This window comes from Arachis stenosperma, chromosome 10, assembly GCF_014773155.1.
Source record: "Arachis stenosperma cultivar V10309 chromosome 10, arast.V10309.gnm1.PFL2, whole genome shotgun sequence".
Classification (NCBI taxonomy): Eukaryota; Viridiplantae; Streptophyta; class Magnoliopsida; order Fabales; family Fabaceae; genus Arachis; species Arachis stenosperma.
In genome coordinates this window covers 79,396,280-79,422,991 of record NC_080386.1, presented here as the reverse complement: position 1 = coordinate 79,422,991, position 26,712 = coordinate 79,396,280, and positions in this window count along the sequence as shown.

Sequence of the window (26,712 nt, the reverse complement as noted above, 5' to 3'; positions counted from 1 at the left end):
AAAGTCGTGATCTAAAGCTAAAGAGTGTGCTTAAGAGCTCTGGACACCACTAACTGGGGACTTTAGCAAAGCTAAGTCACAATCTGAAAAGGTTCACCCAGTTATGTGTCTGTGGCATTTGTGTATCCGGTGGTAATACTGGAAGACAAAGTGCTTAGGGCCACAGCCAAGACTCATAAGTAGCTGTGTTCAAGAATCAACATGCTTAACTAAGAAAGTCAATAACACTATCCCGAATTCTAAGTTCCCCCAGAGACGCCAATACCTCTAAACTACAAAGGAAAAAGTGAGATGCCAAAACTGTTCAGAAGCAAAAAGCTACAAGTCCCGCTCATGTAATTAAATTAATATTCATTGATATTTTGGACTTTATAGTATATTCTCTTCTTTTTATCCTATTTTATTTTCAGTTGCTTGGGGACAAGCAACAATTTAAGTTTGGTGTTGTGATGAGCGGATAATTTATACGCTTTTTGGCATTGTTTTTATATAGTTTTTAGGATGATTAAGCTACTTTTAGGGATGTTTTCATTAGTTTTTATGTTAAATTCACATTTCTGGACTTTACTATGAGTTTGTGTGTTTTTCTGTGATTTCAGGTAAATTCTGACTGAAATTGAGGGATTTGAGCAAAACTCTGAAAAAGGCTGACTAAAGGACTGCTGATGCTGTTGGATTCTGACCTCCCTGCACTCGAAATGGATTTTCTGGAGCTACAGACCTCCAATTGGCGCGCTCTCAACGGCGTTGGAAAGTAGACATCCAGGGCTTTCCAGCAATATATAATAGTCCATACTTTATTCGAAGAATGACAACGCAACTTGGCGTTGAACGCCAAGTACACGCTCCTTTCTGGAGTTAAACGCCAGAAAAACGTCATGATCCGGAGTTGAACGCCCAAAACACATCATAACTCGAAATTCAACTCCAAGAGAAGCCTTAGCTCGTGTATTGATCAAGCTCAGCCCAAGCACACACCAAGTGGGCCCCGGAAGTGGATTTATGCATCAATTACTTACTCATGTAAACCCTAGTAGCTAGTCTAGTATATATAGGACATCTATCTATTGTATTAGACATCCTGGATTGTGTTTTTGATCTAGTGATCACGTTTTAGGGGGCTGGCCTCTCGGCCATGCCTGGACCTCTTTCACTTATGTATTTTCAACGGTGGAGTTTCTGCACACCATAGATTAAGGGTGTGGAGCTCTGCTGTACCTCAAAGATTAATGAAGTTCTATTTTCTCTTATTCAATTCTCTATCTTATTCTTATTCCAAGATATTCATTCGTACCTAAGAACAGGATGAATGATGATGAGTTAGATAACCCTCATTATTATTCTCACTAATGAACACACGTGATTGACAACCACTTCCGTTCTACATGCAACAAGGCTTGAATGTGTATCTCTTAGATTCCCCAACAGAATCTTCGTGGTATAAGTTAGATAGATGGCGGCATTCATGAGGATCCGGAAAGTCTAAACCTTGTCTATGGTATTCCGAGTAGGATTCTAGGATTGAGTGACTGTGACGAGCTTCAAACCTGTAACCTGCTGGGCGTTAGTGACAGACGCAAAAGAGGGATTCTATTCCAGTAGGGGAGGGAACCGACCGGTGATTGGCCGTACTTAGGGGTGGCAAACGGGCCTAAACCCGCTGGGCCGGCCCGCGTAACCCGCCAAAAAAGGCGGGCTGGGCTGGAAAATCAGGACCGCCGAAAGACAAAAGCCCGCCTAACCCAAACCGTATAAACCGTGGGCTTTGGCGGGCTTTGGCGGGGCGGGGCGGGCTTCCCCGGCGGGCTGACGTTTTTTTTTTTTTGGGCTGAAGTGCTGAACCCATTAGCCATTACCCATGAACCCACCCACCCGGCCACTTCCTACCCGACCCGACCCAATCCCCATTCCCCATTTCCCCAGCCAAAGTGCCAAACGGCCGAAACCCTAATGGCCTAATGAATCCCCAAGACCCCAACCCCAAGAGCCAAGACCAGAAGACCTAATCCCTAATTCCAGTTCCAGATTTGCAGCTTCCTCACTCAGCCACTCCTCAGTTCGGCGTCACTCAGCCACTCCTCGACGGCCTCAGTTCCTCAGTTCCTGCGTTCCTCACCGAGTCACCGTCAGTTCCTCACCGAGTCACCGTCACTCTCAGTCTCTCACTCGGTCATCCTCATTCCTCAGCCCCTCACCGTCACTCTCAGTCTCTCAGTCTCTCACTTCCATCGTCCCTCACCGTCACTCTCAGTCTCTCACCTCAGCTCGAACTTCAGAGTTCCGTCCTCATCCCTGACGGTTGCTGAGTCGGAGTCAATTTCCTCACTGTCGATCTTCGGTCGTCGTGGCCTACAGGTTTATAGCCACCGCTGCTGCTCCGTCTGGCCGTCGTCGCTGCTGCCTGCTAGTCTCGGTCCTGGGCTCCTGGGTCTTGTCCTCTGACTCTGCTGGTCTCGCTCTCCATCACGGGCTCACGGCTGCTCCTCGCCTCATCTGTGGCTCTGTCCTGGCCCTCGTCTCCTCTGGTATGTTTTCTGGCTTAGGGTTTGAGATTCATCAATTTAGGTTTGTTTGTTGTGTTTTGTGACTGCTGTTTGATATAGGTAAATTAGGGTTGATATTTGGTTGAGTTTTGATTATAGTTGATATTTGGTTAAATCTGATTATGGTTGAGTTTTGATGATGGTTGATAATGGTTGAAATCTGCCTATTTGGTTGAATCTGATGCAGATTCAGAAATTGTTTCTTATTTTTTGTGTTGTTTGATAATGGTTGAGTTTTGATTATGGTTGATATTTGGTTAAATCTGATTATGGTTGAGTTTTGATTATGGTTGATAATGGTTGAGTTTTGATTATGGTTGATATTTGGTTAAATCTGATTATGGTTGAGTTTTGATTATGGTTGATAATGGTTGAGTTTTGATTATGGTTGATAATGGTTGAGTTTTGATTATGGTTGATATTTGGTTAAATCTGATTATGGTTGAGTTTTGATGATGGTTGATAATGGTTGAAATCTGCCTATTTGGTTAAATCTGATGCAGATTCAGAAATTGTTTCTTATTTTTTGTGTTGTTTGGTTGATAATGGTTGAAATCTGCCTATTTGGTTAAATCTGATGCAGATTCAGAAATTGTTTCTTATTTTTTGTGTTGTTTGGTTGATAATGGTTGAAATCTGCCTATTTGGTTAAATCTGATGCAGATTCAGAAATTGTTTCTTATTTTTTGTGTTGTTTGGTTGATAATGGTTGAAATCTGCCTATTTGGTTAAATCTGATGCAGATTCAGAAATTGTTTCTTATTTTTTGTGTTGTTTGATAATGGTTGAGTTTTGATTATGGTTGATATTTGGTTAAATCTGATTATGGTTGAGTTTTGATGATGGTTGATAATGGTTGAGTTTTGCCTATTTGGTTAAATTTGATGCAGATTCAGAAATTGAGTGATTTTGAACATAGGTGGATATGATGATTTTGGTATATTATATTTATGACATACATACTTGAGTGATTTTGAACATTATTATGTACTATTTTGCTAATATATTTATTTACTTTTTTCTAGAGGAAGATAAAGATCAGGAAGATATTGCAAAAGGAGAAGGCTATTCTTCAGGAGTTGGTTCCAATGATGTTATTGACTTATATGAAGATGAAGATGAAAATTAAGTGTATTGAATTAAGTTTAATTTGCTTTGAAGACTATTTATAATTGTGTTTTTGGACTTTGGATTATATATTTATTTTGTCTATGGGACTATTTATAACTATGACTTGAGTATTTTGGATAATTGGATTATATTTATTTACTTTGAAGACTATTTATATCCTTTGAAGACCATTTATATTTAATATTTGTATTTATATTGATTTAAATAGAAGATATTAGATATGTTCTTCTAAAAAAAATAATTAATTAGGCGGGCTTAGCCCGGTTTATATTAATTTAAATAGAAGATATTTTTTCTTATTTAAAAAAAAAAACTAATTAGGCGGGCTTAGCCCGCCAGCCCGCCAGCCCGCCATTAGGCGGGGCGGGCTAGGATTTTGGGACCGCCAGAATAGGCGGGGCGGGGCGGGCCAGCCCGCCAGAGGGCGGGCTTCCGGCGGGGCGGGGCGGGGCGGGGCGGGCTTCCCCGCCTGACACCCCTAGCCGTACTGTGACAGAGTGCGTGAGCATTAGCTTTCACTGCGAGGATGGGATGTAGCCACTGACAACGGTGATGCCCTATACAAAGCTTGCCATGGAAAGGAGTAAGAAGGATTGAGTGGAAGCAGTAGGAAGGCAGGCGTCCGAGAGCTCTACAGCATCTCCATTCCGCTTATCTGAAATTCCCACCAATGAATCTGCATAAGTATTTCTATCCCTTTTATTTTATCTATTTTATTATTTGAATCTAATTAAGTATCATGTTTAATCCGCCTAACTGAGATCTACAAGGTGACCATAGCTTGCTTCATACCAACAATCTCTGTGGATTCGACCCTTACTCACGTAAGGTTATTACTTGGACGACCCAGTACACTTGCTGGTTAGTTGAACGGAGTTGTGAATTCAAGTTAAGAAAATAAACAGTGCCCTAAGGGTATATTCATACTAAAGCTCAAAAGATAGAAGAACATAGTGATCACAATTTCGTCCACCACCGACGCGACTGCGTCAACTAACTAAAATGCAATCACGCGAATGCGTGCCCCACGCGGCCGCGTCGCTTGCGCCGCCCAGTTTTCTTTCTCCTCTCTCCCAATCCTAATCCTCTCTTGTTCTTTTATCCTTTTATTTTTCTTTTTCTTACCTCATAATATTTATCTCTTTCTATTTTCAGTACTTCTTTGCTTGAGGACAAGCAAACCTTTAAGTTCCGTGTTGACGCTTCGCTTAAGGGTTTTTCTATTTATTCCTATGGCACCAAAGAGGGAGGCGAATCATCTTCACTGAGGAGCACAACCTGAAGAATAAAACGACCACTAGAATAACTAAGGTGGTTGAGTTCCCTTCATATTTTTTATTCCTCCCCTCTTTTTCTATGTTATGTTCCGGTTTTCTGCTATTTTACTTTGTCTGTTGCATGATCTTTTATTAGTTAGAATTCTAGGACTAGTTTTTTTTTAATTTCTTTAATGCTAAAAAGATGTTTCATGTACCACTCATTGAACTTGAATCTAAAAAGAAAAGAAAAAGAAGTGATATAATGCATGAGAAATTGAGAATAGTCTTACTTACTTAAATGTGGTGGTATTTTCTGTAATTTTTGAATGCATGATATGAACAGTGCATATTTGAATCTGAATCAAGGGATGTTGATGTATAAGGAACTGGAATTTAGAGAATTATTATGACTTCTCTGAAATAAACAAAAATTTAATCCTTGAAGCAAAAGAAACAGCAAAAGAAAAAAATAATTATAAATAATAATAAAAGCAAGGTCCAAGGCTCTGAGCATCAATGACTAGGGAGGTCAGACATGATTAAAAGCTCAAAGAGTTGTTTCCCTAGTCATATGCTTGTGGTGTGACTGTATCAAGTAATCTTTGAGACAAAATACTTAGAGTTGAGATCAATTACATTTAACAGAGTATGCCAAAGGCTTTAAGCACCACTGTCTGGGAGTAATTAAAAAAAATCAGAACTCAAAGAGAGTTCCCCAGTTAAGTGCTTGTGGTGTTTCTGTGTCAAGTAAAGCTTGAGACAAAATATTTAAAGTCATGGCTAGGCTCAAGGTGCAAAGCACCAAAGAAAAATAAATTAAAGTAAGTTTTGCTGTGTTCAAGGATTAAACTGAAATGTAAAGATCAGAGAATTCATAATATCATCCGGATTCTAATTCTGAATGACAATAACATTCTTGATTCAAAGGAGAGTGAGATGCCAAACCTATTCAGGATTACAGTTATAAACCCCACTATAAAAAGAGACATGAGCTTAATCGAACTCTCATTCTCATGCAAATTCACATCATAAGCTTATATTAGTTTTGGTTGCTTGAGGACAAGCAACAGTTTAAGTTTGGTGTTGTGATGCGTGAGCATCTTGTCTATCTTTTCCTAGTGAATTTGCATCTAATTTGTTGAGTTTAATTAAGAATTAATTATATTTTAGCCACTACGGATGCTATTTTAAGTTTTGTGTAATTTTATTTACTTTAGGTAGCATTCGGAGGGATTTGATGAAGTTTCTGTAGAGAAAAAGAAAAAACTAAAGAGATGACCAGTGAAGACCGACGCGGACGCATGGCTCACGTGACCACGCAGAATGGAGGGACGCGATCGCGTGGATTGGAATCTGCACAAATGACGCGAGCGCGTGGATGACGCGGACGCGTCACATACGCGATCTGCAATAATACAGAAAATGCTAGGGTGATTTCTGGGCTGTTTTGACCCACTTTCCAGCCCAGAAAACACAGATTAGAAGCTGCAGAATGGACAAAGCAAGTGGTCCCCACCCATCAACTGAAAATCTGTTAATTAATTCGAATTTAAATTCAAATCTTATCTTTTAGGAAAAGATATTATTTTTATTTTTAGATAATTAGATTTTAAATTAATTAGGATTAGTTATAAAAAGGGGAGACTTCTCTTCTATGACATTAGATTACATTAGAGGGATTCCATTAGGAAATTCTATACAAATTTACATTCTACATTCCATGAGCAACTAAACCTCCACTGTTAAGGTTAGGAGCTCTGTCTATTTGTATGGATTGATTTTATTACTTTTTCTATTTTAAATTATGTTTTGGATTTATATTTAAGAATTGTTTTCGTTCTTTATCTTATGAATTTGGGTGGAACGGAAGTATGACCCTCTTTCTATTTGAGTTCTTGTAAAACTTGGAAAAGCTCTTAACTTGAACAACAGCTTGGAAACATATTCTCCTAAATTTTAATTATTTGGATTTAATGGGATATGTGACATATAATCCCCTTATTTTTGGGTAATTAGAATTTTTGTGGCATATAAACTGAAAATTGATTTTTACCCTCTAATTGGAATTAATTGACCAAGGAATTGGCAGTTGATGAATTTTAGAGGAGACTAAAAAGGTCTAAGGAATTAGGGTCTAGTCACATATAGTTTGCCATAAATTAAATCCTACATAATTAAAATAGTTAATAAGAAAAGTTAATCTGGAAAAATAGATAACTCTGAAGCCTTAACTGTTTATCCATATTTTATTCCCAATTTATTTAATTGTCTATACTTTTGATATTTTGAATTCGAACTTAAACCTTTTAAACATCTCAAAACCAATTTCTGCTTGCCTAACTAAGCCAATCAATCAATCATTGTTGCTTAATCCATCAATCCTCGTGGGATCGACCCTTACTCACGTAAGGTATTACTTGGTACGACCCGGTGCACTTGGCGGTTAGTAAGTGTGGGTTGTAAAATCCGCACCACTAGCCACCATGTGATTTAAACTCTCTCTTTAAGTGGGTAATTTCTTGATGGATGTTGAGCATTTACCTTAATGCATTGTGTTCATGATTATATGCATCCATATATGTTTGATTTGAATGCTTTCATGCTTCTTTAATGCTTGTTTTACCTTACAAGTTTACTTAAAGCATCTCAAGCACACTAGAATGAGTAAAGAGCATGCTTATTTTGTGACATTGTTTTTATGCTAATGTGTGTTCTAAAAGGCGCCTAATTTAGAATTCACACACCTAATATTTCTTAATGTCACACTAATTCACTCACCCATTCCTAGTGATTAGTACCTCATTCCAACAATGTATGCCTCCCTGCTTTTGTTTTCTCATCTTATGGTGTTATACTTTTGTTTTTCATGATGGATACACCACAAGCAAAAACGGAAGCAAGACTAAGAACACGCAACAATTCGGAAATTCGCCGTACCCCCTTGCTCATCTTTGAGTGCACCGAGGACGGTGCAAACTTTTAAGTGTGGGGAGGTCGTCCGACCAATCGGCGATTTTGGGTGACAAATTTTTAATCCAAACACTTTTGCATTTCATTTTAGGTTTTTAGGATTCTTGTTGCATATATATACATAATAAGCTTAGTCAAAATAATGAAATTTTTCAAGGATTTCTATCTATAGGGCATCAATTGATTTGAGTGAAAACTTTTCATAGAACTTGCTTGAATTATATATATTGTGGAGCATGTTTTTGAGCTAAGAACATAAGCTTGTGAGATTTGAGCCGAATGGTATGGTTACATCTTATAACCACTTATTTTCCTTCTTGTGTGCATTATTCTCTTTCTATGATTGTAATCTTTGATTTGTTTGATTCTTTATTTCCATTATTTTGTGTATTCATGCATTTATATGATTGAGGCCATCATTTCATTAGCTCACTTACCTAAATAGCCTTACCTTTTATCTTCCATTGTTAGCCAATTTGAGCCTACGCTTAACCCGCTTGTTCTTATTTTAGCACATTACAAGCCTTAAAGCGAAAAACAATAATTGTCCTTATTTGGATCTTTGATTAGCTTAGGCTAGTGTGTGTGAGTATCATTAAAGTGTGGGAACCTTAGGACATTGGGTGAATAAAAGGGTAGTTTTGTATTGTTATTGAAAATATTGGGAATTGGGTACATACTCATGTATGATCAAATGTAAAACCTTATGCATTGATGCTCTTGTATATAAAAAAATGAGAAAAAGAAAAGAAAAAGAAAAAAAACAATATGGAAAAGAAAAATATAGAAAAAGAAAGAAAAAGAAGAAAAAGAAAGAAATAAAAAGGGGATAAAATGCCCCAAAACAAAGTGTAGCTCAATAAAATCAATGCATAAGTGTTGTGAAACGAAAAGGGATACATGAGTATGTGAAAAACTGAGAAAATGGGTAGTTAGGTTAGAGCTTAATTGTATAGGATGTCATAGGCTAGGTGGGAAGTTTAAGCTTATCAAAGATTCAATTTTTAAGCTCACTTGACCAAATATGCATCCTACCTTGACCCTAGCCCCATTACAACCTATGAAAAGACCTCATGATATATGTATGCATGCATGAAATATATGTTGATTGTTAGAAAAAGAACAAATCTTGGAAAGCATGATTAGGGGAGAATTGAGTGAATCAACCCTAAACACTTGAGCGAATAGAGTGCAAACACTACCGGTGAGGGTTCGATTGCTCAATTACATATTTTCACCTATGATCATCTCTTCATGCAAGTTTGTAAAAATATTTAATAACTCAATTCAATTGTGGATTAGACTTGCTAGTCCTAGGCCTTATGCATATATGCCTCTTGGGAATTGATTTATTTTGACCAAGCAATTGCATTCATTTAGATAGTTGCATATAGGTAGATTGCATTTAGTTAATTTACATTGAATAAATATTGATACCCTTTGTTTCTCTCTTGGCTTAAGCATGAGGACATGCTTGGTTTAAGTGTGGGGAGGTTGATAAACCCCATTTGTAGGGTTTATCTTGTATTGATTTTTGGGGATTTTATCACCTTTTACCCACATTTATTCAATGAAATAGCATGGTTTTGTATATTCTCCTTTAATTGTGCTTAAGAGTGAAAACATGCTTTTTAGGTCTTAAAATAGCTAAATTTAATTTACCTTTGATTCCATTAGATGCATTGAGATGTTTGTTAAGTGATTTCAGATTTAGGAGGCAAAGATTGGATAAAGGGAATAAAGGAAAAGCATGTAAAAATGGAGAACTCATGAAGAAATGAAGGAATCGCAAAAGCTGTCAAGCCGACCTCTTCGCACTTAATCGGCCATAACTTGAGCTACAGAGGTCCAAATAATGCGGTTTCAGTTGGGTTGGAAAGCTAACATCCGGGGCTTCGAAATGATATAAGATTTGCAATAGTTTCTACATGTATGGTGACGCGCACGTGCACGGTACGCGCATGCGTCGTGCTGCCATATGGTCCACTTAAAGGAATACGTGGCCAGCAAATTCTAATGCCTTGTGGGCCCAATCCAACTCATTTCTGATGCTATTTATGCCAAGGATTGAAGGGGAATCAACATACTTTAGATACTTTTACATACTTGTCATTATTAGTTTAGTTTAGCTTAGTTTAGTAGTTAGAGTTAGTTTCTGGAGAGAGAAGCTCTCACTTCTCTCTAGAATTAGGATTAGGTTTAGTTCTTAGATCTAGATTTTCATTCATTATTTCTTCTACTTCTACCTTTCAATTTCTTGTTGTTACATTCATCTTCCTCTATTCTTTTGTTGTAATTTCCTTTATGTTGTTCTTATACTTTGTTGTAGATCTACTATTATCCCTTCTATTTTCTTTCCATTCAATTCAAGGTAATTCATAATAAATGTGTTTCTTTTAATTGTTGTTGTTAATTCCTTTCAATAATTGTTGTTAGATTTTATTCTTGTTGTCAATTTACTATGCTTTTCTTTTGTGCCTTCCAAGTGTTTGATGAAATGGTTGGTTGGATTTTAGTGTAGGTTTTGTTCCTCTTGGCCTAGGTAGAGTAATTAGTGACTCTTGAGTTATCTAATTCCTTTGTTGATTGATAATTAGAAGTTGCTAATTGATTTGAATGTCTCTAAAGCTAGTCTTTCCTTTAGGAGTTGATTAGGACTTGCGGAATCAAATTGGTTCATCTACTTGACTTTCCTCCATGGTTAGAGGTTAACTAAGTGGGAGTAATGGACAATTTGTTATCACAATTGAGGAGGATAACTAGGATAGAACTTCTAGTACTCATATCTTGCCAAGAGCTTTGTTAGTTGTTAGTTTATTTCCTTTGCCATTTATATTTCTTGTCTAAAATCTCAAAAACCCCAAAATAACTCACAACCAATAACAAGACACTTTATTATAATTCCTAGGGAGAACAACCCGAGGTTCAATACTTCGGTTTATAAATTTTAGGGGTTTGTACTAGTGACAAACAACTTTTTGCATGAAAGGATTATTGATTGGTTTAGAAACTATACTTGCAACGAGAATTCATTTGTAAAATTCTATACCATCAAAAATTCAATCATCAACAATCTTATAATTGAGGTAATGTTTAGGTTAGTTTATGATGTGCATGATTGATGATCGATGAAATTGAAGTGAAAGAGGTGAAAGTTGAAGAAAGAAAGACCCCATCAAGTAAGAAGGGCCAAAGATTTAAGACTGGATGATAAGAGTAGTCATTATGGAAGATATATGAATACAAAATGCATTCAAAATGAAATAGAGTTAAGTTATAGAAGTAAGGAGAGAATAAGAAGTCAAATTGGCCAGGAGATTGAAATTGGAGGAAAAATACGAACAAAGAGGGTTTAAAGGGCAAAAAATATAATTTCATAAAAGATTCGAGTAAAAAAAATTAAAATAAGATTTAGGGATAAAATGATTATTTGGTAAAAGTTTGAGGGTAAAATAATAATTTAGAGTGATAAGGGAAAATATGATCTTTTTTTTTGTAAAAGATTGAAGTTAAAATGATAACTTGGAGACATAAGAGGTGAAATAGTCATTTAGTAAAATATCAAAAGTAAAATGGTAATTAGGGGTCATAAGGAGTATAATGATAATTTTATAAAAGTACAGGGACATAATAGTAATTTTATAAAGTTTAAGGGCATAATGATTATTATATAAAAGTTTAGGGAAAAATGATAATTTAGACAAGCAAGGATAAAATAGTATTTTCATGAAAAAAGTGAGGGTAAAATGGTAATCTAGAAAGGAAAAAAATATAAAAGTCTAAAGATAAAATGGTAATGAAAATTCAAAGGGCATAAATGTCATTTACATAAGTGACTCAGAATGAAAAATGTAAGACTGAGAATGAGAATTGAGTGGTCAAAAAAGATGAACGGAAGACTGTGAATGATCAATGAACAGTGAATGAAAGACTATATATCTAGCAAGTTTGAGGGTTTCATCCCATTTGCTTAGTGCTTGAATATATGTGTGGACACCCACTAACAGATATACAATATTTTCCAACTATTAGAATATTTATCGTGTCAAGCATTGCGATGCTTACCGATAATCAAATTGTACCTAGCTTAGGCCATTAGACACATGCATAACATATCCAATTGGAAAACCATATTCAAAATTTGTTCTCAGGTAATGTCAGGTTGTGGGTAGTTAACCGACACGTGAGCTCATGGCTTACGTAGGAACTGACATGCATCATGATTGTTTGCTACATACCTGATATGCCTTGTGCCTGGTGAATGTTAGTGTTTGTTAGTTCTTTTGCTTGAATGTCGTGACTTAGAAAGTATTTTGATTGTGATTTTGAGTAAGACTAAGATAGTACTCAATGTGATAGAGATTGAGACTAAAACTACATAAAATCCTAGATTGACGGATAAGATTTCTACATTCTCTATTTTTATCCTGCAGGAAACCTTAGATTCTCACTCGGTTTCATTCACTTTTTCTCAAAGATGGAGATGAAAGTAATATTCTATGAGCTGTCGGTGTTGTTTACATACGATGAAAGTAATATTTCCTTTTACTCATCTACAACTTAGTCCTAACTTTGACCTGAATATACCTTATGACTTTTTTCTTATAGTATTACACCCTAGAGGTATCCATCATACCTTTCCACCCAAGCCATTATATCCAATGGATCCTAAATCTAATTATTAAGAGGAGTATCATCATCCTAACTCACATCCTGATGTAGATATCCTACCAAAGCCACAGCCACTGTAACACCCTATCACCCTAAGCCTTACCTCTAGTCATAAAAGGAGGATAACAAAGTGTCACGACAGTTCTAAAGCCCCAAACAATAGTATATAATCAAGAAATAATATAACTAGAAGCCCAATGAAAGGAGTAAGAGCTCAAAGTTGCATAAAGTGGAATTTCAAAGCGCGAAGTGCTCACACACGATAAGTAAAACACGTAGGCACGACAAGAATAAGACATAATATATACAACCATGCATAAAGCTCCAAGATACAAGGTAGTAGCTAGTAGATAAACAAGTTATATATATATATATATATATATATATATATATATATATATATCTGATAACATTTATAATAAATATTTTTCACCGCTTTTTTATTACAAGTCTTCTTGATAAACTAAAAGTTTTATAGTTAAAACTTTGAAGTAGCAGTGAGAACTGATAATACGTTGGTCAGCCCAGATCATGGTCCCGGTTGTAAGTCCTAGGGAGGCAGTGAATCCGTTGGTTAACAAGGATGGTCCCGTAACTTACAAAGTTCTAACCATAAAATGGCTAGTTTATTGAGAATGATGAGTAGTTTAAATCTAGGGAAAAATAATTTTTTAGTAATAAAAACAAATAATGGTAAGGCATCAACCTCAGGAACTAAAAATGACTTAGAAATAGCCAAGTTAGAGGAAAGTTTTCATAATTGGAGTATACCTATAATAGATAAAAATGAAGTATATAAAAGAAGAAATTTCTGGAAAGGAAGAGATTATGAAATTCATGTGTTAGAATACTGTAAACCAGGAATAAGTAATAATAGGACTATTACTATTTTAGAAGAAGATAGGCTAAAAGAACATAGTAACAAAGGATACAACTTCATCCATATAGGATTAATACAAGTAGCAATAAAACCTAATTTTAGAATAGGAATAAATGTTCCAATACTATTGACATTAAGAGATACAAGATTTCAAAATTTTAGTAATTCATTAATAGAAATATTAGAAAGTAACTGTCATGATGGACCAGTTTTCTTCAATTATTTTTCGAATTATGCTATGAATCTAAAAAAATGAATACACTTGGCAAGCCTTAAAATTACATGTCCAATCTGATGAGAAAATTATAAATGAAAAATATGATCCATTTGAAATAATCTATAGAATATATTATAAAATTACTAAGGTTAATTATAACTTTAAAGTATTAAGACAATCCTTAAAAGAAGAAATCGTAATTATGCACGTAAATCTAAAAAGATCTAATATACAAACACCTAGAAAGCTAAGACGTGAGGAATTAATAAGCAAAATGCCTAAAAAATAGGTAATACCTGATATTATTGAAGAACCACAAATAGAAAATACTAGATTAAGAGAAATAATAAGAGAAGGACCAGATATTAGAATTAGGATGAATAGATCCCAATCATTAAGAATTCTTGATAGTGTTAAAACTATTAGTCATAGAATTTCTATAGATAATTCGTCATTAGGAAATATGGATCATATTATAGGGATTAATAATATAAGACCTCATATAGCCGTTCCTGTATATAAAGCACCTTCAGATTACGATCCAACTGAATCACAAGTATTATTAGTAATTATCAAGGAAAAACCATTTGATATTGATAAAGAATGGATAAGACAAGATTTTAATGTTGACTATAATAAACCCTTAAGAGATTAGTATTTTAACAATCATTCAGAAAATGAAGTTATTAGACTAAGAGAATTGTTTTATGAAAAAGAAGAATTCATCTATATTTCTTTGACTGGTATGCTAATTATTATTTTAAAAACAATAAAAAATTATGTCCGTTAACAAAACTAACTGTTGTATGGAAAACAAGTTCAAGATAAGTAATAGAATCTGAATATCCTCCTAAAGAAACTATTAAAATACCAGTAGAAAAAGATTTAGAAGTTGAAGCAACATCTTATAAAGATAGTAATGCAGAAGAAAACATAGAAAAAAGAGATATTAAGAAATTACATCAACAATTAAACTTTAGTAATACCATGTCAGATATAATGAAAAACCAATTAGGAATAATGAAAAATATGGAAAAAAACATTAAAGTAGAAAAACTTATAGAAAAACCTATATATAAATTACAATGTTTAGATAATATTAATTTAAAATCTAAAGTAGAAGCAGAAGTTGAAGAATTAAAAAAAAAACTTAAAAGTATTAATCTAGGAAAAATGACGATTAATACATTAAAAAAAAGAAGAAGAATTAGAAATAAATAAAATATCTCATAAAAAGAAAATATCCTAAAACAAGAAATTATTATTCTAGACCATCACCAGTAGATGTGGGCTTAGAGGAAAGAACGCATTTAGTACAGAATAGTTTCTCAGGATCAGACTTAGTAGAATGGAATATAGATGGATTAAGTGAACAAGCCATTTTTGACTAAATGTGTAATATGACCATGGCTGCAACTGCTTATAAAATGAGAAAAGCTTCCGATAAAGAAGCAACAATTATGTTAACCCAAGGATTTACAGGACAATTAAAAGGTTGGTGGGATAATTTTCTCAGCATCCAAGAAAAATAATTAATTATTAATAGCATTAAACAAGAAGATTAGTCACCAGATGCTACATCCACATTGATATATATCATTATTAAAAATTTTGTAGGAGATCCAAGTACTTTTAAAGATAGGATAGGAACCCAATTAATGAATTTAAGATGTCCAACCATGTCTTATTATAGATGGTATAAAGATGTCTTTATGTCAAAAGTTATGATAAGAGATTATGCACATGCACCTTTCTGAAAAGAGAGATTTGTAGCAGCTTTACCAAAATTATTCTCTGAAAAAGTATTACAAAAACTACAAACACAATTTGGGACTCAGATTCCCTATAACTCATTAACTTTTGGACAATTGCATAACATAATAGTACAAACAGGTATAGAAGTATCTACAGATACCAAAATACAACAAAAAATAAAACAAGAAACTATCACGGGGAGAAGAAAAATTGGAACGTTTTGTTATCAATACAGAATAACTCCAGAAAAGGCACCGAGTGGCCAACATAAAATTAAAAAGAAAAAATTATCTAAAAAACCTAAATATAATATAGATAAACCCCTTCATTATGAACAAAAATATTATAAAAAATTCTATAAAATCCCTAAATGAAGTCCTAAATCTTCTAATAAGAAAAAACAAGTAAAATATTGGAAATGTAAAAAACAAGGACATTATGCTAATAAGTGTACAACAGAACAAAAGATAAATAAAATAGAAAATAAAAAAATTAAACATGCTTTGACAGCCATATTAATCAACTCAGAATCAGAAGAAGAATCAATTTATGAGTACTCTTCTAAAATTGAAGATTATTTTATACAACAATTAGACCTGATGTCAGAAGAAGAAAGTTCAGAAGAAAATAGTGAAAACGATTAGCAGAATAATTGTTTAAGAATAGGATTATGTACCTGTAGAAATTATGAAAAAACTGTAAATGTTTTGACTAGAGAACAAACTTCTACACTAATAAAAATAATTGACAAGTTAGGGGATACCCCATTAAGAGATGAGTTCATAAATCAATTAGCTGAATTAGTTAAAAAAGAAGAAAGTAAGCAGGAAATAAGACCCATAGAAATAAAGAAAATTTATAATCGGTTTAAGAACCCACAAGAAGAAGTCTCTCTTAATTCCCTTAAAGAAGAAATAAAAAAGTTAAAAAGAGAAGTTTCAGAATTAAAACAACAAAATATTAATATGGACTATAGACTACTAAAAATAAAAGGAGAAAATATAATAAAAATCCAAGAACAAACATCACAAAATAGTATTAGTAAACAAAAAGAAACTTGTAACATAATAATTCCAAAGAATTATATCATCAAGGGTCCAGAAAACTACATAAATATACTAACTCTATTAGTAAACCAAAAATGGTTCACTACGATAACCTTAATTATAGGAGAAGAAAAATTTGATTTCATAGCTATGGTAGATTTAGGAGCTGATTTTAATTATATACAAGAAGGGTTAATACCTACAAAATATTATGAACAAACTACGAAAAAATTTCTTAAAGCAGAAAATGATAGAATGACTATAGACTATAAATTATCCAAAGCAAAAATCTGTAAAAATCGAGTATATTTTTCCACTACATTCTTCTTAGCAAGAAATATATCTTATCAAGTAATATTAGAAAATCCATTTACTATATTATTATATCCCTTTAATGTCGATATAGACGGAATAACTTGTTTACGTATTCCAAATCATCCTGTTCATTTTGAATTTCTCAGTAAACCAAAACGACATGAACTTAATATGTTACAATGTCTATCTACCCAAGTTAATGTTGTAGAAAGGGAAACAAAACAAATTAACTATTCAAACCAAGAAAAAATTTTACAACACCTACCAATCCAAATTAATGTTATAGAAAGAAAAATAAGACAAATTAACTATTTAAACCAAGAAGTTATATATAAAAGAATAGAAGAACAATTACAAACTCTTGAAATACAAAATAAAATAAAAGGAATTGAACAAAAAATTAAAAAAGAATTATGTAGCCTAAATCTCAAAACTTTTCATCATAGAAAATTACATGAGATATTTTTACCATATGAAGATGGATTTAATGAAAAAAGATATACCAACTAAGGCAAAATCAATACATATGAATAAATAATATCTATAATATTGTAAAATAGAAATACAAAAATATCTGGATAAGGGACTAATAAGGCCTTCGAAGTCACCATGGAGTTATATAGATTTCTATGTGATGAAAACATCTAAAATAGAAAGAGGTGCTCCAAGATTAGTCATCAATTATAAACCTCTTAACAATGTATTAAAATGGATTAGGTATCCTTTACCAAATAAAAGCGATTTAATTAAAAGATTAAATAAAGCAAATATCTTTTCAAAATTTGATTTGAAATTAGAATATTATCATATTGAAGTAAAAGAAGAAGATAGACAGCTTTTATAGTACCCTTTTGGAATGGAATATAATGCCTCAAGGATTAAAAAATGCTCCAAGCGAGTTCCAAGAAAAAATGAATAATATATTTTACCCGCATATATAATTTACTATAGTATATCTTGATGACGTATTAGTAAATTCAAAAGGAATAAATCAGCATACTAGAAAAATTTATGAATATTATAAAAGAACAAGGATTAGTTTTATCAGAAAAGAAAATGAAAATTTTTATAATTAAAGTAAGATTTTTAGGATATGAAATTTATCAGGGGACTATAGTACCTATTAAAAGAGCCATTGAATTTGCCGATAAATTTCCAAATGAAATAACTGACAAAAAATAGCTGCAAAGATTTTTAAGATGTTTAGATTAGGTGGAAGAATTCTTACCTGGAATAAGAGTCACATGCGAGCCTCTTTATAAGGGACTAAGAAAAAATCCACCTCCATGGACAGAAGAAATGACTTTTATAATAATAAAAATAAAAAATGTGATAAAAGAAATACCCTGTATAAGTATACTAGATCCATTGGCTAAATTAATTACAAAAACAGCTGCATCAGAATTAGAATATGGAGGAATTCTCAAACAAATACCTCCTAATAGCTCAAAAGAACAAATAGTAAAATACCACTCAGGAATCTGGAACCAAGCTCAAAAAAATTATGCAACAGTCAAAAAAGAAATACTTGTCATAGTGTGATGTGTTTCAAAATTTCAAGAAGATTTATTTAATAAGACATTTATAATAAGAACTAATTGCAAAGCAGACCCAAGCTTTTTAAAAAATGATGTCAAAAATCTGGTTTCAAAACAAATATTTGCAAGATGACAGGCTATTCTATCATGTTTCGATTTTACCATTGAATATATAAAAGACAAACTAAATTCACTCCTTGAGTTTCTTACTAGAGAATTTTTGCAGGGAAATAATGGATCAAAAACCAGCCTCCACTGAAGATTATGGTCAACTTTTTTACCAAATAAAAGAAAGAAAATTACCAATTACTCATGTACCACCAAAAACATTATCTTTAAGACCTATGACTATGTCACAGGTTGTAAAAGCATCAGCATTAGCATCACCATCTAAGAGCTCCGTAGTTACTACTAAATTACTAATAATAAATTCACATTACTACAACCATATGATCTTTATAACATTCAACCCTTAAAAGAACAGTTTTCATATTATGAAAAACCTAATCCTATCTGAATATTAGCCATCGAAAAAGAGTGGTTCAAAAGAGATAGAAAAACCCTATACAAAACTATTTTTCCAAACACTTTTCATTATATTCCTGCTAACCCACAAAAAATCCAAAAAATTTATGAATTCATATTAGTAGATACTGGATCTATTGAATTAACACATTATAGAGATCCCAATACCAAACAACCCATTTATTCAAAAATAAAAGTCATGAAAAAATTATCCTTACAAGAGTGGAAATTACCCTCATATTAGTCTAAGAGCTTGTCATTAAAATTTGAACCTCAGAGTTACACTTATTATGACTACCAAGAAACATGGAATCATACATTATTCCTATCACCAAGTCCTCATTTCTGGTTCATTTGGTTCAGGAAAGGGATATCACTACAATTTTTCAAATGGTTCCAATCATGGTTCCAAACCTTTGGTCCTTTAGAAGCTTTTTTTCCAAAAGAAGCAAGTCTGGCTTATTAATATTTTAAAAGCAAATCATCATTTTTACAAGAATACAAATTCATTTCGATTATAGCAGCCATGGGAATAAGCTGGATTATGACCTGGGAGTATGATTCAGTAGCCTATGAAGTATACCCAAGTATACAATACTTAGTAAGAGTAATAAAGATAAAATGGTGGAATAAATATGACATAAATTTGCTAAGGAAAGCAGCTATTGACCAATGGTTATTGACCTCACAAAAGCTTCCAGCAATAATAGCTTCAAGCACTACTAATGAACAAATAACCTATAAAAAAAGTCCTAATTCTTAGCTCAGAAGCGGCAAATTATGGCAGCTCTAGCGGTAGTAACATCAGAAGAAGATATCCAAAACTCATTACAAGCAATCCAGGCCATACCTCTAGGAGAAGACGAAGAAGTCCGATCCAGTCTGGCTCATTATTTTCAAGATTCTCAAGATCCTTTTAAAATGTAATAACAATAAAAACAAATATATGGGCTCAAGGTAAAAAGCCCAGTTAAAAAGAAAATGATCTCTGTAAAGAAAAAGGCAAACAGTAAAAGCAAACAGTAAATGTCAGCAAAACAATAAATGTCGGCAAACAGTAAAAGCAAATAGTACTGTCGGTAAATAGTAACCAAATAGTAATGATTTGGGGTCTATAAATATCAAAGGCCTCATTCATTCCAAGTCATCAAAAACTTGAAAGCACAAAAGCTCTCTCTACTTCTATATCTTCTTACATCATCCATTCTCCAAATATTTGAAATCATCTTCAAGATTGTATCAACTTTACAAGCAATAATAGTACAAGTTCATCTCTGTAAGCTTACTATCTTATTCTTTCTTTCCTTATAATTCCTTTATTCTCTTAGTTATTATCTTTCTTATAACATGAAAGAGTTTCAAAAAAGGCTTATTTCTTTGAAGCTTGTTAGAAGAAAAATGAAAATAAGAATGATGATAATAACAATGAAAATAAGAAGATTAACAGTTGAATCTTCAAAATTAACAGTAAAAATAAAGAAGATAAACAAGAAAATAATCAAAACCAAAAAGTTGTTTGATGAGCGAATATTTTATACGCTTTTTGGGGGTAATTTCATGTAGATTTTAGTATGTTTTAATTTAGTTTTTAATATAATATTATTAGTTTTTAGGCAAAAATCATATTTTTGGACTTTACTATGAGTTTGTGTGTTTTTCTGTGATTTCAGGTATTTTCTGGCTGAAATTGAGGGAGCTGAGCAAAAATCTGAGTTAGGCTGAAAAAGGACTGCTGATGCTGCTGGATTCTGACCTCCCTGCACTCGAAATGGATTTTCTGGAGCTACAGGAGTCCAATTGGCGCGCTCTCAACAGCGTTGGAAAGTAGACATCCAGGGCTTTCCAGAATATATAATAGTTCATACTTTGCGCAAAGATAGACGACGTAAACTGGCGTTCAACGCCAGTATCATGCTGCTATCTGGCGTCCAGCGCCAGAAACAGGTTACAAGCTGGAGTTCAACGCCAGAAACAGGTTACAACCTGGCGTTGAACGCTCAAAACAGCCCCAGGCACGTGAGAAGCTTAAGTCCCAGCCCCAGCACACACCAAGTGGGCCCCAGAAGTGGATTTCTGCACTATCTATCATAGTTTACTCATTTTCTGTAAACCTAGGTTACTAGTTTACTATTTAAACAACTTTTAGAGATTTACTTTGCATCTCATGACATTTTCAGATCTGAATTTTATACACTTTGACGGCATGAGTCTCTAAACTCCATTGTTGGGGGTGAGGAGCTCTGCAGCGTCTCAATGAATTAATGCAATTGTTTCTATTTCTCCACTCAAACGTGTGTGTGTTCCGATCTAAGATGTTCATTCGCGCTTAATTGTGAAGGAGGTGATGATCCGTGACACTCATCACCTTCCTCAATCCATGAACGTGTGCCTGACAAACACCTCCGTTCTACATCAGATTGAATGATCATCTCTTAGCTTCCTTAATCAGAATCTTCGTGGTATAAGCTAGAACTGATGGCGGCCACTCTTGAGGATCCGGAAAGTCTAAACCTTGTCTGTGGTATTCCGAGTAGGATTCAAGGATTGAATGGCTGTGACGAGCTTTAAACTCGCGACTGCTGGGCGTGATGACAAACGCAAAAGGAACAATGGATCCTATTCCAACATGATCGAGAACCAACAGCTGATTAGCCGTGCTGTGACAGAGCATCTGGACCGTTTTCACTGAGAGGATGGGAAGTAGCCACTGACAATGGTGACACCCTACATACAGCTTGCCATGGATGGAACTTTACAAACAATTGAGTTGAATATTACATTGCAGGAATTTAGAGGACAAAGCATCTCCAAAACTCCAACATATTCTCCATCAATAAAGTAACATTTACTTATTCCAAACACTTTTACTTCTTACAATTAAATCCAAATAACCTTATTGGCATCCTGACTAAGATTAATAAAATAAACATAGCTTGCTTCAACCCAATAATCTCCGTGGGATCGATCCTTACTCACGTAAGGTACTACTTGGACGACCCAGTGCACTTGCTGGTTAGTTGTGCGGAATTGTCAAGAATTGTGATTTTCAATTTTGTGCACCAAGTTTTTGGCGCCATTGCCGGGGATTGTTCGAGTTTGAACAAACTAAAGGTTTATTTTGTTGCTTAGATTAGGAATATAGTATTGATGCTATAGAGTCATTAAATCTAAGTCCTTTATTCCTTTTTCAACAATTTTTTTTTCAAAAATATTATTTTTCTTTATCAATTTTAATTTTTTTGTGAGTTTAGTGTCTTGTTCTAAGTTTGGTGTTAATTGCATATTTTATATTTTTCTTTAAAATTTTCGTATTTATGTTCTTTGTTCTTCTTTGATCTTCAGTTTTTCTTGTTCTGTGTGTTTCCGTGTTTTTCTTGTACTTTTCCAAAACATTAGTTTTTAAAATTTTTTATTTTTATCCATAAATATAATACATCTTTAAAAACAACATTGAATTTATAGCTCAGTTGGCTAGAGCGTTGGTCTATGTTCTTGGCAATTGGGCATCTTCTTTTTTTTTAAATCTTTTTTTTCAAAAATAATTTTTCTTGATTTAATCTTGTGCCAAACTTTAAGTTTGGTGTTTTCTTGTTAATCTTTTCATAATTTTCGAAAATTTTATTAAAGTTTTCTAAAAATTTTAAGTTTGGTGTTCTTTCTTTTGTTCTTGGTGTTCTTGAGTTTTTCTTGTGTCTTGATCTTAAAATTTTTAAGTTTGGTGTTCCTTGGTGTTTTCCCTCCAAAATTTTCGAAAATAAGGAGCATTAGATCTAAAATTTGAAGTCTTGTGTCTTTTGTGTGTTTTTCTCTTTCATCATAAAATTCAAAATTCAAAAAAAAAATATCTTTTCTAACTAGATTTAAACTATTATTTCGAAATTTTTTATATAAAAATTCAGATTTCAATTTCAAAATTTTTCAATTCTTATCTTTTTAAGAATTTAAAAAAAATTTAAATAAAATATCTTTTTCAAAAATATCTTAACCACCTTCTCTCTCCTCAATTTTTCGAAAATCTTTCAAACTTTTTTTTATAAATTTTAATTTTTAATTTTCTTTCTTTATTTATTTTATTTTTAATTCGGTTTTTATTTTATTCTATTATTTCGAAAATTATCTTTATAATAAAATAGACAATATCAACATCCATACCATCTCCCTTGCTCCATCATGGAACTAAGTGGAAATGAACAGTCCAGGAGGACTCTGGGGTCATATGCTAACCCCACTACTGCTTCATATGGGAGTAGTATCTGTATACCCTCCATTGGAGTTAGTAGCTTTGATTTGAATCCTCAGCTCATTATCATGGTGCAGCAAAGCTGCCAGTATTCCGGTCTTCCACATGAAGAACCTACAGAGTTTCTGGCACAATTTTTACAAATTGCTGACACAGTACATGATAAGGAAGTAGATCAGGATGTCTACAGATTATTACTGTTTCCATTTGCTGTAAAAGATCAAGCTAAGAGGTGGTTAAATAACCAACCTAAGAACAGCATAAGGACATGGAAACAGCTGTCAGAAAAATTCCTGAATCACTATTTTCTACCAAAACGGATAACATAGCTAAGGCTAAGCATCCAAGGCTTCAAACAAGGAGATAATGAATCCCTTTATGATGCCTGGGAGAGATACAGAGAGATGCTAAGAAAATACCCCTCTGAGATGTTTTCAGAGTGGGTGCAATTAGACATCTTCTACTATGGGCTTACAGAAAAAGCTCAGATTTCTCTAGATCACTCAGCTGGTGGATCTATACATATGAGAAAAAAAATTGAAGAAGCTCAAGAGCTTATTGATACAGTTGCCAGAAATCAGCATATGTACCTAAGCAGTGAATCTTCCATGAAAGAAGAAGCTAAAACAGTAACTGTTGAACTCAGTCCTGTAGATCAGGCTAATGAATTCAATCAGCAATTAGACTTTCTGACTCAGCAGCTAGCCGAATTCAAGGAAATACTACTGGAAACAAGAATGGCTAACAGGAATATGGAAGTACAGTTAAAGCAAACAGAAAGGCAACTGTCAAAACAAATAACAGAAGAATGTCAAGCAGTTCAATTAAGAAGTGGGAAAATATTAAATACCTCACTTCAAAGCAGCAGGAAGCCAAGAAATGAACAAATGGCTACTCAAAATCCCTCTGAGGACAATCAGAGCCCAGAGAGGAATAATGCTGGCGCTGAACGCCCAGACCATGCTCATTCCTGGCATTCAACGCCAAAAACAAGCATGAATCCGGTGTTGAACGCCCAAAGGGAGCACAGTTCTGGCGTTCAGACGCCAGCAACAGATAAGGAGTTGGCGTCTAACGCCACTCCAGCTTCCACCCCTGGCATTCAAATGCCAGTGGGGGATCAGTCACATACAAGTGCTGATAACAACCCTTCTAAAAAGGCTTCCCAACCCACTTCTACAGGTAATAAACCTGCAGCAACTAAGGTTGAGGAATACAAAGCCAAAATGCCTTATCCTCAAAAACTCTGCCAAGCGGAACAGGATAAGCAATTTGCCCGCTTTGCAGACTATCTCAGGACTCTTGAAATAAAGATTCCGTTTGCAGAAGCATTTGAGCAAATACCCTCTTATGCCAAGTTCATGAAAGAGATCTTAAGTCATAAGAAGGATTGGAGGGAAACTGAAAAAGTTTACCTCACTGAAGAATGCAGTGCAGTTATCCTGGAAAGCTTACCTGAGAAGCTTAAGGATCCCGGAAGCTTTATGATACCATGCACATTAGAGGGTACTTGTACCAAGCAGGCTCTATGTGATCTTGGGGCAAGTATCAACTTAATACCTGCATCTATTATCACAAAGCTTGGTTTGACTGAAGAAGTCAAACCAACCCGGATATGTCTTCAACTTGCTGATGGCTCCATTAAATACCCATCAGGCGTGATTGAAGACATGATTGTCAAGGTTGGGCCATTTGCCTTTCCTACTGACTTTGTGGTGCTGGAAATGAAGGAGCACAAGAGTGCAACTCTCATTCTAGGAAGACCTTTCCTAGCAACTGGCCGAACCCTCATTGACGTCCAAAAAGGGGAAGTAACCCTGAGAGTCAATGAGGAGGAGTTCAAGTTGAATGTTGCCAAAGCCATGCAACATCCAGACACCCCAGATGACTACATGAGTGTTGATATCATTGACTCTCTGGTAAGAGAGGTCAATATGGCTGAGAGTCTCGAATCAGAGCTAGAGGACATCTTTAAAGATGTTCAGCCTGATTTGGAGGAATCAGAGAGAATAATAGAACCTCTGAAAATCCCTCAGGAAGAAGAGAAACCTCCCAAACTCGAGCTCAAACCATTACCACCATCCCTGAAATATGCATTTCTGGGAGAAGGTGATACCTTTCCTGTAATCATAAGCTCTACCTTAGAGCCACAGGAAGAGGAAGCACTAATTCAAGTGCTAAGGACACACAAGACAGCTCTTGGGTGGTCCATCAGTGATCTTAAAGGCATTAGCCCAGCCAGATGCATGCACAAGATCCTATTGGAGGGTGACGCCAAGCCAGTGGTCCAACCACAAAAGCGGCTGAATCCAGCCATGAAGGAAGTTGTGCAGAAGGAGGTCACTAAATTACTAGAGGCTGAGATTATTTATCCTATTTCTGACAGCCCTTGGGTAAGCCCTGTCCAAGTCGTCCCTAAGAAGGGATGCATGACAGTGGTTCATAATGAAAAAATGAACTGGTTCCTACAAGAACAGTTACAGGGTGGCGCATGTGTATTGATTATAGAAGGCTCAATACAGCCACCAGAAAGGATCATTTTCCTTTACCATTCATAGACCAGATGCTAGAAAGACTAGCAGGTCATGAATACTACTGCTTCCTGGATGGATATTCAGGTTATAATCAAATTGCAGTAGATCCCCAGGATCAAGAAAAAATGGCATTCACATGCCCATCTGGAGTATTTGCATACAGAAGGATGCCATTTGGCTTGTGCAATGCACCTGCAACCTTTCAAAGGTGCATGCTCTCTATCTTCTCTGATATGGTAGAGAAGTTTCTGGAAGTCTTCATGGATGACTTTTCAGTATTTGGAGACTCATTCAGCTCCTGCCTTAACCATTTAGCACTTGTTCTGAAAAGATGCCAAGAGACCAACCTAGTTTTAAACTGGGAAAAATGTCACTTTATGGTGACTGAAGGGATTGTCCTTGGGCATAAAATTTCAAACAAGGGAATAGAGGTGGATCAAGCTAAAGTTGAAGTAATTGAAAAATTACCACCACCTGCCAATGTTAAGGCAATTAGAAGCTTTCTGGGGCATGCAGGATTCTATAGGAGGTTTATAAAGGATTTTTCAAAAATTGCAAAACCTCTGAGCAATCTGCTAGCTGCTGACACGCCATTTGTGTTTGACACAAAGTGTCTGCAGGCGTTTGAGACCCTGAGAGCTAAGCTGGTCACAGCACCAGTTATTTCTGCACCAGACTGGACATTACCCTTTGAACTAATGTGTGATGCCAGTGACCATACCATTGGTACAGTATTAGGACAGAGGCATAACAACCTTCTGCATGTCATTTATTATGCTAGCAGTGTTTTAAATGATGCCCAGAAAAATTACACAACCACAGAAAAAGAATTACTTGCAGTGGTTTATGACATTGACAAGTTTAGATCCTACTTAGTAGGATCAAAAGTGATTGTGTACACTGACCATGATGCTCTTAAATATCTACTCACAAAGCAGGATTCAAAGCCCAAGCTCATAAGATGGGTGTTGCTTCTGCAAGAGTTTGATATAGAAATAAGAGACAGAAAAGGAACAGAGAATCAAGTAGCTGATCACCTGTCCCGGATAGAACCAGTAGCAGGAGCATCCCTCCCTCCTACTGAGATC